General features: G+C 46.6%; 1 protein-coding gene across 2 annotated transcripts in view; it reads right to left on the reverse strand.

Moving 5' to 3' along the window:
- Positions 1-15,492, reverse strand: part of LPP (LIM domain containing preferred translocation partner in lipoma) — a 688,992-nt gene that overhangs the window by 633,339 nt on the left and 40,161 nt on the right. Inside the window, exon 1 of one of the 2 annotated variants that reach the window (XM_027109037.1) lies at positions 1,236-1,977. The exons of the other annotated variant lie outside the window; for it this stretch is intronic. The gene's annotated coding sequence lies outside the window, so the exon portion shown is untranslated. Of the gene's footprint in view, positions 1-1,235; positions 1,978-15,492 lie in introns of those variants that run through there. 2 annotated transcript variants of the gene reach the window in all.

Raw genomic sequence — 15,492 nt, forward strand, 5'->3', positions numbered from 1 at the left:
TGTGTGTGTGTGTGTGTGTGTGTGTGTGTGTGTGTGTGTGTGTGTGTTTAAAATCTATTCAGAATCAGGGCTCGCCTATGAATGGGAATTATACTCCAGAATTCTTGCAGTTTTAAGAATAGTGGGAGAGGCTTAGATGGAAAGCCCTGATCAGTTTCTTTCAAGGCCTGTGCATAATTTCATCTCCACGGGTAAAGCTGAAATAAAGGCCTCCACTATTCAGTTCCTCCTCTTGGACAAGCTATCATCCTCTTTCAGGAAAGAAAAAGATAACAGGCAGCAAAGCAGATGGGAAGGTAGCAGCTCACATTCAAACAATATTCACATGACCCAAAGAAGAAAAGGGTAAGTAGAAACCAAAGAAGAAAAAAAAAAAAAAGTGAAATTAAAAAACCAAAAAATTCAAACCTTTGAGTCCATGTAACGTGATAGAAAGAGGTCTGACCTGGGAGAACTTGGTTCCAGTTCTCAATTTCTCACAAATTAGATCAATAAGTGTGGGCAACTCTGGCACCCTGAGTCCCAATTTCCTCATCTGCAAAATGGGCATCTTCTCTGCCTTTGTCTGAAGGGGCAGCTTCCACGTAGTAGAAGGAGGAATGACCCGAGAATAAAAAGATCTGGATTCTAATCCCACCTAACTAGCCATGTACCTGCGAGGCAGGTGAGCTGCACTCCTGGGCCTCCCCTGCCCACCATCACGCTGTAAAATGAAACAGATCAAGCAAATCATCCCAACTCTGGCAGTCCATCAGATCTACGCAGTGTCCACACACCAGGTATTTATTGCGGAGTGGATGTCGTGCAAATGCTATACAGAAACCTTTTGCGTACTCTTAAGTCCAACCATAACTCTGCTTTTCAAGATAAAACTAGCCCTCTCCAAGTGTCCACCAACACCCCTTCTGGGGTGTTACTCTAGCCCTAGCACTCAGACAGACAACAACACTCCCAAATTAAGTTTCTTTCTCCCCAAATTAAGTTAGGCCTCAGGTGGGAGCAATAACTCTAATTTTTAATATACGAATAGAATTTTTCCTCAGGCATAGCCCGTCTCTGAATCCCACTGTGAGAAGTATTACCCTGGGAAAGCAGCTGTCCACACCCCAAACGAAAGCAGCTAGCGCTCCCAGCCACATGCCCCATCACCATGCAAGCGAACCAGTCCTCAGGACTCTGAGCCGTGGGTCTGCGGGCAGAAATGTCCCTGGCTCTGGCAATAACGAAATACTCACGCGCCGTCAGGCCCCACAGGCAGCTGGCCTTCCGCTGGCCCTCACTCTCTCTCACACACCCTGAGTCCCGCTGCAAAGAGGTGGTCCCCAGGCCCGAGGGGAACAGTACTGAAACCTTCTCTCCTAGGCTCCCAGAACAAGGGGCAAAGGAAAGGAGGGGGAGGGGTGGGGGGGAGGGGGCGACTTTGTTTCTGGAAGCAAGAATTCAAATCCTGCTTCTCCTAAACCCTGAGTCACCTCCTTCCCTCCCAATAGATCAGTGTGGTGGGTAAACATTTCCATATATGGAGAAGCAGGCTGGAGGATGTCAGAAAAATCACCCTTCTCTCCTCTGGCACTTGAAGAACATGCCCCACTAAAGACAGAATTCCTTACTCAGAGTGAATGTTTAACCCCCAAAGAAGCGGAGCCTCAACTGTTCCACAGGCTCTCCTGTTACAGGAAAAAGGCTCCCCTGTCCAGACAACGAAGTGACTGGTTTGAAAGGCTTTAAGTTCATCTTAGGAATGCGGCCATCTAGAATGCAACTACATTTATGAAGTCAATTTATTAATGGGGTGGGGTGGGGGGTGTTTAGGGGGATGCACCTGAAGAGGGTCACCAAAAATCCAGCCCACAGTTCTTTCAGTGGCAGATGAGTACGAAAACAACCCTTGGACCCCAATCCCTGACCCCCTTGGGCCTAGAGTCCTCTTGGGAACTTAGTTTCGCATGAGTTCTTCATAGGACAGACACCAGGCAAGAAGACCCAGAATAAAATCAGACTTCCAGGAGAAAACTGGAGGTGGGGGTGGGGGGGGAGGGTGGACAGAAGAGTGACATGCCCAATTTAATTTGTAAGATTCATTCCCTTAGTTTGTAAGATTAATTCTAACCTGAAGGTCCTGAAAAGTGTCCAATGACTAAATTGAACCAGTGGAGTCAATCAGGGATGAATCTGGTCTGAAATGACTCCAGACTGAATTAGAGAAGAAAGGAGAGAGATGAAATGGCAGTGTGGGGAAGTCGGGGTCTGCTCAGAGAAGGAATCTGTATCTTGGCTTCCTAGTGGTTCTATTTCTCAGCACAATCTTATTCTACTGTTGGCTGTAAAGGCTTTCTGTAGGTCAGATGAGCCATTGTTCAGAATCATCGCCCACTTGCTACTTTTTGGGCCTTCACCATGAGGGTGCTTTTTCTCATCCCAAGGCAACCTTCAAGCAATAAACACCACTGTTCAGGGAGCAAGGGGACCCAAGCCCTAAGCCCAGTTCAGTCACTCCTTACCACTTTGGACAAATCTCTTCTCCTCTCGTAGCTTATATTCTCTCATCTACAAATTGGGTAGATATCCCCAAATTGTCCAATTATGTGCTCTAAAAGCAGCTTCTGTCCAGCCTATCGAACAGTCCTGACATTTATTTTGATCACTTGTTTTCTATTTTTGCAAGCACACCACAAGTACCTGAAAAAATGGCCAACACTTCTTATTCGTTGCATGTTTCATAAGTAAACATAAATATAAGTGGTTACTAAATGAGGTAAGGAAACAGGATCAGAAAACCTTCCACCACATGCTAGAACCAGAACTCAGCACAGAATTCTTGCAACTGCAGTACTCCCAAGCGGTCCCAGAGGTAGGCTTGAAGAGGGTAAGGAGATGGTCCTAGTGTGTAACTGACACTAAACCAGCCATCAGACTTAGTGCTTCTGTAGAAAGACTGTCATCCTTTCAGGAGCTCAGAGTTCCTTCCAATATTCCAACAGGAGCATTTCAGCAGAGGAAAGAGCTATTCCATGGAAAACAACTACCCAGGGATGACCTGGGAACTCTGTAAACCAAGGACCAAGGAGGAAACTACAGAGACAGGAATGAAAACCAGAACGAAAAGTCTAAAGCTACCCTCCATTCTGCTAGCAGCACTTGGAGATCAGTTTCCATATCCACAAAGCAACCCTTCATTCCTTAATGTATGTGTGTCTTTCTTCCTCATGACCCCTGACAACCACTGGCTCTGGGATCTCAGGGGAAGAAAAGACCATAAAGGCCACTGAGCCCAATGTCTCTCCTATTTATGAACCAAACCCTCCCCCCATGGCATCCCTGAGGTCTCCAGTGAGGTGGAGATCATTATCTCCTGCAGCTGTAAATTCCATCGCTCCAACAGAAAGTTCTTCCTTATATGGAAATAAATATGGCTTCCGGGCCTTCAACCTCTGGCTCCTTATTCTGCTTCTCTGAACCATGCAAACAACCTATGCCTGTCTCATGGGTCTGGAACTTTTGTAGGTGAATGTGGCTACAGAAATAAAGCTCTCCGAGATCTCATTCCTCGGTCACCCTGGCTGCCTCCTGCCAACTTGAGGCCCATCCTTTCTGGATTTTTCCAATAAGCATTAGTGCTAAGCAACCCATTCTGCATAGGTACTGCTGGCCTTGTGGGTTCACAAGACGTATCCTATTAAATCCCAGTCACTGAGAAAAGAGAGAAAACAGACTTTGTGATCAGTTCCTCATCCACCTGGACCCCATCAACCATACCACGTTCCCACCCTTTGTGGACGAAGCTCAGGAATGCGGATCCCCTCCCCAGCTCCCCACTCCTGCTCTCCAGCCTGGCCAACCTAAAACTGTCTCCAGGATACAAGACTGTTTCAAGGAACATTAAGAGCGAGCTCTGTAAGAAAAGAGCGCCTTGCCAACATAAGCGCTCTCAGAATCACAAAGCGGCCTGCAGGCAGGACCGCGGGGCCAACTGGAGGAACACAAGGCTGGGAGCTCGTGATCCCTGACAACTGCCGGCACCATTCTCCTCCATGTCCTTTCAAAATGGGGGAAAAAATGTTCTTTTCTGCCACAGTTCTGATGTGGCACTATGTGAATTCAAGGTATGTGTGATAATGATGCCTCACATTATTGCATTCTTTACAGTTTAGTAAGTGCTTTACCAGACAATCTCATTCAATCCCTGCTGACAGCTATCCCTGGAGGATTATACCCACTGTAGTGATAGGAAAAGTGAGGCTCAGGGAGGTTAAGTATATTCCCAAGGTCGCAAAGATGGTAAGTAGTGAAAAGAATGCTGGTTTAAGAGTTAGACGATTTAAGATTCCAGTTCCAATTCTGCTGCATATGAAATAAATGACCTCTGGCCAACTGTTTGACTTTTCTAAACCTCAGTTTCTGCCGCTGAAAATTAGAGATGAAAACAGCCCCTCTGCCTACCTCTCAGAGCGGTTATGAGGATCAACTGAGGTAAGGCTAGTGAAAGCCCTCTGGAAAATGGGGAGGCGTTACAAAAGTGTAGGGGATTCTTGTGATTACTTGTCAATGACTGTGCATTCCATTACAAACACAAAAAGCAGCGAGGTCATTCTCATGACAAAGACACATTAAGGCTCTGGGAATTGAAGGGAAATGATACGACGTTCTGCAGGGTTCTGTCTATATGCTACTCATTCGTGCAGTTGAAACTCAGCATCAACTGTCAGATTTTCAGCCCCACATCACAAATGTCCCCAGGACTGCTCAAGACAAACTCGCCCTTTTTGGCTACAAGCAAATGCCAGGCCAAAAGGAGGTAACAGAGATGGGCGCTGGGAAGACCCCCTGAGAGTCTCAGTTCTGAAAACCTGACCTGCAATGTTTTCCTTGGAGAACTTGTTAGAAACACAGGCTCCAGTCTCTCTGCAACAAGCCCACAGGGAAAGAAACGCACGGTACGGAGCTATTTACCAGAGAACACTAAGGAAGCTCCCGAGCATGAATTAATCAAGGGTACAGGATATTTCAAGCTGCAGATTCCAAAAGAAATCTCCAACCCATTAAACCTCTGGCCCAGCTCACAGAGGCTCAGCCTGGCATTTGGGCAGCCCAGGCTGCAGAGAAGCCCGTTTACATACCAGAGGTCCTGCAGCAGGTCACCAGGAGCCAGGAGGCACCCAAGAAGATCTGAGAGCTCAGGTGGGAGAGCCTGGCTTCCTTCAGGCCTCCCCCAACACACTAGTCATCAGGATTCTCTTCAATTCCTGCAAAGACCCAAGTCAGCCATGGCATTTATGGAAGGGCCGGATCTTCCCCAGAAATCCATTCTCAGGGCTGATGCACACACAGCTCAACGATGACTGTTTTCTGGTTTGCATTTGATCATCTGCTTCCTTGTGCTTAAAGGTGAAGGAAGACCCTACATGGTTTTGTTGCACAGATGTGTGATTCCTAGCATGAGTGTGCGCCTGCATCCTCAGGGATGCTACAGCAAAGGGCTTTGAGATGCAAACAACTTTGCATCTCAAAGAGCTCACAAGCATGAAAGAGAAAGTCTGACCATAATACAGGACAAGAGACTTCAGTAGGGTCCCCCTCGATGGGAGAGATGGATTTCCGGGTCAGCTATTAAGAGGGTAGGACAGGAAAAGGGGGAGGTGAAGGAGTAAAGGACATTCCAGGCAAAAGGAAAGATTTGAGCCCAGGCGATAAGGAGCTATGTCCAGTGAACAGCAAGCTTAGCGGATGTGTAGGGAACTAGCGGGACAGGTGGGCAGGTGAGTGGAGACAAAGAGTAGCTCAGCAAGGTAAACTGAAGCCAAATGATAGCTGGAGGCTAAGGTGACTGGATTCTAGTTCTAAAAACAGTCTTTTTCTGAGAAGCAATCTTTGATCACACCACTGATCATCTTTCAAAAAGTAGTCTCTTTGGCTCCTCACTGCTAAATAATAACAATAACAAACATAATTTATAGATTATTTCATCTGTGCTGAGCACTGAACAAAGCAGGCTGCATACACTGTCCCATTTAACCCCATCAACAACCCTGTGAGCTAGGCAGTCTGGCTCCCATAATACAGATCAGGAAATGAAGGCTTAAAGATAAACTGTGCCAGTCTTAGAGAAAGAAAGCGGGAGAGGCCAGGATTAACTGACTCACAGTGCAAACTCAACCCCTTGCAATTCTAGACCATACTCTCCAATTTCTAACCTTCTTCTTTCCTACTGCCCAGACTCTTCCTATCCCATTTCTATGAGATAAAATCATCCTATCACACATAATAATCCTACATAACAAACATAATGATCTCCAAAAATAGTTGACAAAATTCCTTATTTGATTCTGTTTCCCCACAAAGTCCTTGGAGTCAGGAACCTCGTCTGTGTTCTCATCACTGTACACACAGTGGACAATCAATAATTACATGTTATTCAGTTAGACAACATCTCTGAAGGTTGGGCCGTGGAAGTAACACAATACTGGCTGTAATTTCCACTCTCTTCTACATAGAAATGGAACTAATCTCAGCGAGGGTCCCAAGATCCAAAGGGGAGACACAGCCAAGTTGAAAGACACAGGTCAAGAATCATGTGCCTGGAGCAGCCCGAAGGCTCTGCAGCTACTCAGGGGATGCATGACTCTGAACCTACAGCCAGGTGCTCCAAAGGCCCATCAGAAGGAGGTGGACAGGACACATATTTCCTTGACAAAAGGAAAAAGCTCCGAGACCCTCACAGCTGTGACTTGTGTTATGCCACTTTGCCTTTCAGCCTTAGTACAAAGACAGACTGGGCCAGCACAGTGGTTTTCAAACTTTTTTTCCCTAGCAGTAGAGCTTTTCCATTATGCAACATGCTTTGTGGATGCTGAGCTTGTAACGAAGATAAAAGCAGAGCTGCTAAGACTGGGCTCCAGAGCCCCCTTCCCTCCTACTCTTCTGACCATTTGTCGCCTCCCTACCTTGCAGCCCAACCCCAAGGCCCCTCTCGGAGTCTCCCAGGCTCAGGGGAGCACAGCTTGAAAACCAGCAGCCTCTGAGAGCTTCATAGTACCTTCCAGCTCTGATTCTAGTAACTTCCAACGTCTGAGATGTACCTCCTTTTAAGCAGCTCTGCATTTTTACCAGTGAGACAGGCAATATATGGTGTAGCAGGGAAGAAAGAGGTCTCAAAGTAGAAAACTTGGATGATCATCTATTTAAAGACCTGTGTTCTCAGAAGCAAGTTATTTAAACCTTGCTAAGCCTCAGCTCTCTCATCTGTAAATGGGAAAGAATATTGTTATCCACCTAATAAGGCGTTTATGAGAATTAACTAATTTCATGCATAAGTTGCTTAGCAGAATGCAACAATAAATACTGTGTTATGATCACTCCATCTATAAATCCATCTATGTCCACAGATGAAAACGCAGGTAGCACTGCATCCAGGGCAAAGAAGATGCTCAACAAGTGACAGAGGTCCAATTTTTTCCTTCCTTGCTCTCATGGACATTTCAACCTAAACAAACAATATGGTGGCAATAAAGAGCTAAAGGGAAGAATACATTTCATGTCCCAAATTCCCTACAGATCATCTTTGAAAATATTACATCTTGTCTCTGGAACCTTTGAAACTCATGGCCATCTCAGGCTTCCAAGGATGTCAATCAAGACAGTCCAGGGTGGAGAAGGTGAGTTTGAGAAAACCAGGTCACTGGCACAGGAGAAAGTGTGAGACTTGGTATCCCAGGATCTGGCTATAAAACTATTATCATGGGCTTCCCTGGTGGCGCAGTGGTTGAGAGTCCGCCTGCCGATGCAGGGGACACAGGTTCATGCCCCGGTCCGGGAAGATCCCACATGCCGCGGAGCGGCTGGGCCCGTGAGCCATGGCCGCTGAGCCTGCGCGTCCGGAGCCTGTGCTCCGCAACGCGAGAGGCCACAGCAGTGAGAGGCCCGCGTACCGCAAAAAAAACAACAACACTATTATCATTTTTATTATAACCTCAAGTAAAAAGTCGAACCACTGAAAAAAATAACTTACAATGTGCCCAAAACTTGGGAATCACCTCATCTTGAGGCCCCTGCTCCAACTACAAGATTCCCTGTCTCTCACCTGAGTTTTGCCCCACATTCCCTGAACATCCTGAAGGTGCTGCCAGGTTAACCCCCAATTTCATCCCAACTTTTGCAGGTGACCCCTCACCAGTGCTCTGAACTGCACAAAAAATAATGTCCAACTTCCTTCAGGCCAGCACTCATGGCCTCCAGGATGGGCCTCAACCCATCTTTCCAGTCACACTTCCCATTACATTGTCACTAAGGGTACCAGGCAACAGTATACCCCCAATTCCTCCCAACTCCAAGGGTTGGCCATGCTTCCCCCAGGACTGTGCCTCCAAATCTGAGCGCCAGATCTCTTTACTGTGCAGTGGGCAAGAAGAACCCTTGGGAGTGTTTTGTGATCAGGATGTAGTCAAGAGTGTCTTCACTGCCCCATCCTTTCTCTAAAGATGGTCCCACCAACTACTGGTCCATAAACATCCACATCACAGGAAGAAGAAATATTTGTGTATTTCTTTGCTGTCAACAAAGCTTTTCACGTGCCGCACCTTTTTAAACACTTAATGTAAGATACGACCATGACACCCACTTTGTAAATGAGGAACCTAAGGGTCCAGGATATAGTCAGGAGCTGAGCTGGTAGCCAAGCACAGGGCTTTGGCTCCAGAGCCCTTACACACTACACTCTCCCCCAAGAGCTGAGTGCAACTGAAACCCTGCTATAAAAGGTGCCGTTCTCCCGGCCAGCTCACTGCGTGGCCCTGGGCACATCACTTTCCTTCTCTAAGCCATAAAATAAGGGCTCTGAGGTCATCCCACACATCTACATACCCCTTTCCCCCTCCCCTCGAAAGATTTCTGAGATAAAACCTCAGAAGGGAATTACCAAGTTAACATCTTGTGTATGTGTTTGGCCAGTTCCATCCCAAGCTTTCCCTCCCAAACTCCCACACCCAACGCGAAAGAAGGAAGAGTGACTGACCCGAGTGTCAAAAAGCCACCAGGACTCTACAGGACACAGCACAGGGAATGCAGTGTGGCAGGATCACCATACAGACCAGCAGGCTGCTCCCCAAGAACAACTGCAGTCATGGTCACAGTGCACGAACCTTGTCCGCAGCTTGCTGGTCTGACCGGCAATTTATAATAAGCTCAAGATGCACAAGCATGAATGCGGACAGCACAGTATGCATCTTACATGCCCCGTGCCCTATGGGCTCCACGAGGGAGGGCAATGGAAAAATCCCTCTTTCCTTCAAGATTCTGAAGACACTAGCACGTCTTCTCTCTTTAGCATGAGCAACTACAACTGCTGTCTGACCGGAACACTCCCATCCGGATGAGAACAAGCTGCCGTGCCCTCTCTGTGCTTTCTCCTGAAGTCCAAATGCTCACTGCCAGGCTCTCCCAGGACCATAGGGTCCTAGATCTGGCAAAACTCAAATAGCAACTGGTCCAACTCCTGTAAACAACTTGTCTGGGGGCATTCATTCATTCAAAAAGCATCACTGATGTCTCCTTAAGGCACAGCGATAGGATGAGGCTAGGTTTCTGCTCTCAAGAACCCTGCACCAATATCTTCAGTGGCTTCTCAGCGGCCACAGAATAGTCCAAGTGCTTTATCTAATATCTCAAGTTTCTCAATAACTTGGACTCAATCTTCTATTTCCACCATGAACTCCCTCCCACTCCCACTCAGCACACATTCTTTGCTTTATTCAGACTGAACTCTTAGCTCCTGGTGCTTTTGCTTGACCTACGACCCTTTCCCACGCCAAGATCAGTTTATAGATAATCCTACAAGACCAACTGGTAGTTCTCAACTGGAACAAGACTGCTCTTTGAAGAAAGGTAGTTATTTCAGCAGTGTCTCACGCATTACAGGGTACGGAGCATCTCTGGCCCTGACCACTGAATGACAACGGTGGTCTGGCCTCCAGCACTGAGATAACAAAAAACACTCCACCACATTCGCAAATGCCCCTTAAAGTGATGTTACTGCCCCCAAACAGACAGTCACCGGACCACCGTCACCCTGCATGAAACCTCCCTTGCTTCTCGGTCCAGCCAGAAGAGTCTCTCTCCTCTGGATTTGCTCAGCCTGCTACCTAGGACATGGACAGTGACCTTCCTCGTACTCTTCTCACTACATACTTGACATACTCCCTTTCCAGGGAGGGCTCCCAGTGGGAGAGTCCATGACTTATCTCTGCCCCTGGTGCCCAAACTAGCACAGCACCAGCCTCATAGTAAGTGTTTAATAAACATTTATGAACAAATTACACAAACAAGACAACTGTCCAGGGCATGACTCCCAAGAGGAGATTAAACCGAGCTGGAAAATCACAAATCAACCAGTACTGTCAATACTAAGGAGAACTCATTGCAGGGCAGAGACTGAGCAAATGGCCCGCTTTTCGGTATATTAAGTATAGTAATGTTATACATTTTATCTAAATAAATATGAAGTAGAATACTCTAGCCGTTATATTACAGTATTATAATGAATTATACACATTAAGTATTGGGGGAGAATAGCCCTGGGCATTTTTAAATGACTGTCAGTGGCTGATACATTCTCTCAATTGGCTCCAGGTTCCCTTACACCCTCGGAAGTGCCTCCCTGGGTCACAGAAGCAGACTGCTAAAAACTACATTTCCCACACTCCCCTGAAGGTAATAAACTAGATTCCAGGAATAAGATGTACTTGTGGGAGACTTAGAAGGTGGAAGTGAGGCTGAGGCCTCCTGCTGCTGCTTCTTCTGGCAAGCTACACCTTGTAAGCATACGTCAAAATGCCGTTCCGTTTGCTAATCCAATGTCCCGCCACCAACCATGAGGACATTGGGAAAAATGTCAGGGGTCTCTGTAGGGGCTGCCTAAGCCCATCTCCCTTCTGCCCAGGTTGCAGCTGTGGGATAAATTCTTAAACTCAATTGCTATAGATGTAGCCTCCTGGCTCCCACTGCTCCAACCTTTCCAATAATTTTTTTAGCATCTCTTTCCCCGAATTAATCCCTTTCCATTTAAATTATGTGGAATGTCTTTCCTGCACTTAAGCCTGAAACACATGCAGAAAGGGGGGAAAAAAAACCAACAATAGATCAATTAACTGCTCATCCATTCGTCTATTTCTGACCTGATGGAGACCTCTGTCTATCTATACCTAGACCTTCTCCGTTGCCTGTGTGAAGGGGAGAAAAATATGTCACTTTACTATAACGAGCCAAACAGACCTAAGGGACATAAGTAGCAGGTGTCATAAACGAGTTGATGATCAACAGAAACTCTAACTCTTATAAAATGAAGCACGCTTATAGCATAATTACTGACTCTTTCCTGACAATTCTTTGGCTTGACCTCTGTTTTCCAGAACTGCCGCTGAATCCTTCAGTACCTCAAAGGCATCCCGGCTGCACACCTAGCCCATCTGCTCTGTGCAGCCCCACAGAAAAGGCCTCCAGAAATGTCTGTTCCTGTCCTTGTTTCCTTATTTGTAACACAGGGATAGCAATAGTACCTTCCTCGTAGGTTTGTTTAGAGGATTAGGTGGATCACTATGAGGAGAGCAGCTATAAGAGCAACTGGCACAAAACAACCGCTCACTACGTGTCACCTAGTGTATAAACTAGCGGCGATCTTAGGACACAGGTCTAAGTCCTGTTTCACTGATACAAATGAGGAAACTGAGACTCAGATTCTCTAACTCTCCCAAGGTCAAGACGGCTGGTGAGCACGGCGTGGAGGCGGGATCCGAATCCAGCTCCATGGCCTCCCACCAAATCTGACGCTCTCTGCACCTCATATTAGCAAGCATCCTGCCTGCTAATATGAACACCTAATGGAAAAAGGTATTAAACAGGAGGAGCAAAACCAGCCCAGACATAACGGGGCTGTACCTTGGGAGCTCTCTGGGCATCACAGGATGATAAGGCCAATGTCATAAGCCCTGCCCTTCAGCACAGTCAGCTCCTGTGGATAAAATTAGCTCAGCTCTGCTCCAGTGCTACCTGGAGCCCTGAGGCAAAACTCACCCCAGGCACAGCCCGACCTCACCTGACCCTCACTCTCAGGAAGGGTCTCTCATGCACCTCATTAGGGCCTGAGATGACTCATTGTGCTCTCTCCGGCTCTGGCTGCTAAGGTCACCTCTCTGCTCTCCAGAAAGGCAGCTCCAAAGGAGAAGTAAAGATGAAAAATCAAGCAACCGTCCTGCATTCCTTTCCTCCAGGGCAGCTCACGAGCAAGGATGGATGGGGTGCCTACCGGCCATGCCAGCTGTGCCCTGGGGGAAGGAGGCTCTGCTCAGTTATACAACCCAGCTCAGGACCAAAGACAGACACTAGCCCAGGTGGACGGACTCCTGAGATTATCCTCCTTATTTGACTCTGGTGATGATGGTACTGACCAGGGGAAGGGCCCAGTCTGTACTCCTGCATGCTGTAGAACACAGCACACTGACGATGACCACCAGGGTCTCCTCTTCATCCTCCCAACCCGGTGCCACCAGACTTAAAGGTGGAGCTCAAATGTCACCTCTCCTGGGGCCTTCCCTGCTCCCATCCCTACCCAGCTAGAATTTTCATCACAATTTCCACAATGCCTTATCTCTACTCTTTTTTTTTTTTGGCATTTATTCGTTCAACAAATATCTCTTGCATACCTATGTTGGACTTGAGGATACAGAAGTGAAAGGAATAACCCTTACCTTCAAGGTAAGACAACCAACTGCAATAAATAGCCCAAAATGGGGGAAGTGGAGCTATCAGAGGTCAGAGGTACATGCCAAGCAGAGGTGATATCACAGCAAAGTCTTGAAAGGAACCTGTGAGCTACCCTGATAAGGTGGGAGAGAAGCATGTTTTGACAAGGAAACAGTGTGTTAAGCCGTGGAGGCTACAGAGAATCCCGTGTATATTCTGGAGCACAGGATCTGTGCTGGAGATTAGTGAGATGAGGATGAAAAGAGGCAGGGGCTCAATTCCCAACAGCCTTCTATTTTATGCAAAGGGTTTGGATTTTACTCAAAAATCATTGAAGGATTTTAAACACAGAGATTTGGCATGACTGGATTTGCATTTTTTGGAAAATCGCTCTGGAAGAACAGAGAATGGAATGGAGGAGGGTGAGAATAAAAAACAAAGGCCAGTTGAGCATTACTGAAACCCTGTAGAAGAGAGATGCCGAGCGTCTGAACTGAGGCGGGGCAGCAAAGGCGGAGTGGGTAGGTAGGGTGTAGCTACCTGCAGTGGGTGAGGAAGAGCAGTTACCATGGTTGACTCAACAAGGTCTGAGGATGAATAGACAGAAAGGTGAGGTAAAGGGAGGAAGCATCCAGAATGAGTCCCAGTTTCCGGGCTTGGGTGACTAAGCAGACAGACGTTGCTATCATTCAGCAAGGTGACAATGCTAAGAGAAAAAGATAACATTAAGATTTCCAGGGCTTCCCTGGTGGCGCAGTGGTTGAGAGTCTGCCTGCCGATGCAGGGGACACGGGTTCGTGCCCCGGTCCGGGAGGATCCCACATGCCGCAGAGCGGCTGGGCCCGTGAGCCATGGCCGCTGAGCCTGCGCGTCCGGAGCCTGTGCTCCGCAACGGGAGAGGCCACAACAGCGAGAGGCCCGCGTACCGCAAAAAAAAAAAAAAAAAAAAAATATATATATATATATATATAAGCCTAACTCTGCATATCTCATAGACTCACTGAAAACTCAAAATAGTGAAAACACTAAAGTATTACACAGAAGCAAGGTATCACCAAGAAGTTTCCCCATATTATAAATATAAACCATATGAGCTTATCATATTATAAACTCCAATCGTGCCTGCATGCACACATACAAAACAAATAAAACTCTGCATGGCTACATTAACATTAGTATTTTAATTTCCAATACCACTATTCTTCCCGTGTCCTTGCAAAAACCACAGAAGATGTGGTCACCAGCCTTAAGTACAGACTTGAAAGGGCGGGTCCAGCATGTAAGCCTGGGAGATGGTACAGTTGAGGGCTCCATGGCCTTTCAACAGATGGGACACAGAAAACGTCCTGTATTGGACTGACCACTTACGGTTTAACAGTGAAAATCCTCTCCACCCCATTCAACTCCCAAGAGCGGAATGGTAATAACTATTTGCTTTCATTCGGCTTTTTGAGCGTGAGACACAAATACTGGGGGAGATTACAAAAAGTATGAAGCTGAAATGAAGACTTCTTAGGGGCACAATTGCCAAATGGAGAGAAAAAAATTAAGATGATCAGTTTGTTTCTTCTGCTGACTGGGGTCACCATCAACAAACGTGATTTTTAAAAAAGATTCCTTCAAAACTCTGCAGCTGACTGACCAAGAATGAGGGCCACTCACAGACCCCAGAATGAAGGAGCTCATCTGACCATCCAGTACCTAATTTTAGCGGTGAAGAAACAATAAGAAGAAGAGAATGCGCAGGTCCCTAGTTATAGGGGGAGGAAGAGGAGAAGAGGGATAAAGGGAGTGGGTTACCCCTGGGGTTACGTTATGTGAGTGGCACCTCGAAGCCTTAAACCCTGTTGATCAGAATCCAAATCTTTTGTTGTCTCCCTTTATGTGACCCCTGATTTGTTTAAAAACCAAATTAAAAATTATCCACTAATTAACCCAGCCAGATAAAACTATTGACACACAGCTTGCAGAGTATAATACCAGGAAAAATTTTTAAATATATAAACTTAGCTGCAAATGCCACTTAATCCAACCTCTGTTCTACTAGCAAAAGACAAACCTTTGTTCCACTTGGTATTTCTCAGCCACACATTTTCCACAGCCAGTAAAGTTCTTCTGGCAAACCAGCCATCACAACCAGTCTCCACCCGACCGCACACATGAACACATCACCTTTCTATGCTGACCACACAGCAGAAGTCAGACTTGTGCCCTCATCTGCCAGGTTTTAAAGAAAAACCAAACACACTAGTACATCCTGGTCATGGAAGGCAGGGTCCATTTATAAAATATTGCTGTTGTTGATTAACAAACACTTGTTATGTGCCAGGTAATTTTCTAAGCCTGTTACCGATATTAACTCACATAACCTTCCCAACATGCCCTATGAAGTACGTACCATTATCATGATTCCCATTTTACAGATAAGAAAACGGAGACACAAGTAGACACAGAGGTAGACAGTGGTGGGGCCGGGAACTGAATCTAGGCCATCTGGCTCAACGCCTGTGTTTTCCCCTCCACGCTACGCTGCCTCTCAGTTGGTTTTGTTTGTCCTCCTTGTTTTTATTGTTGGGGGAGAGAACACAAACATTAATGGACAGTAAGAAATATGAAGGGAGCACAACCAGCACATTCTCTCCCTAAAGTCAAGTGACAAGGGAGGCCAAATCTTAATGAGGAACCAAGTAGCTGATTTGCTCTGAGAAAGCCCTTTCACAAGACCAGAAATACGCAGTGTCCGTGAGATCAGTATACTCCCTG

Source organism: Aethalodelphis obliquidens, unplaced genomic scaffold (assembly GCF_003676395.1).
Source record: "Aethalodelphis obliquidens isolate GAN/ISIS:26980383/991018 unplaced genomic scaffold, ASM367639v1 scaffold1, whole genome shotgun sequence".
In the NCBI taxonomy this organism is placed as follows: domain Eukaryota; kingdom Metazoa; phylum Chordata; class Mammalia; order Artiodactyla; family Delphinidae; genus Aethalodelphis; species Aethalodelphis obliquidens.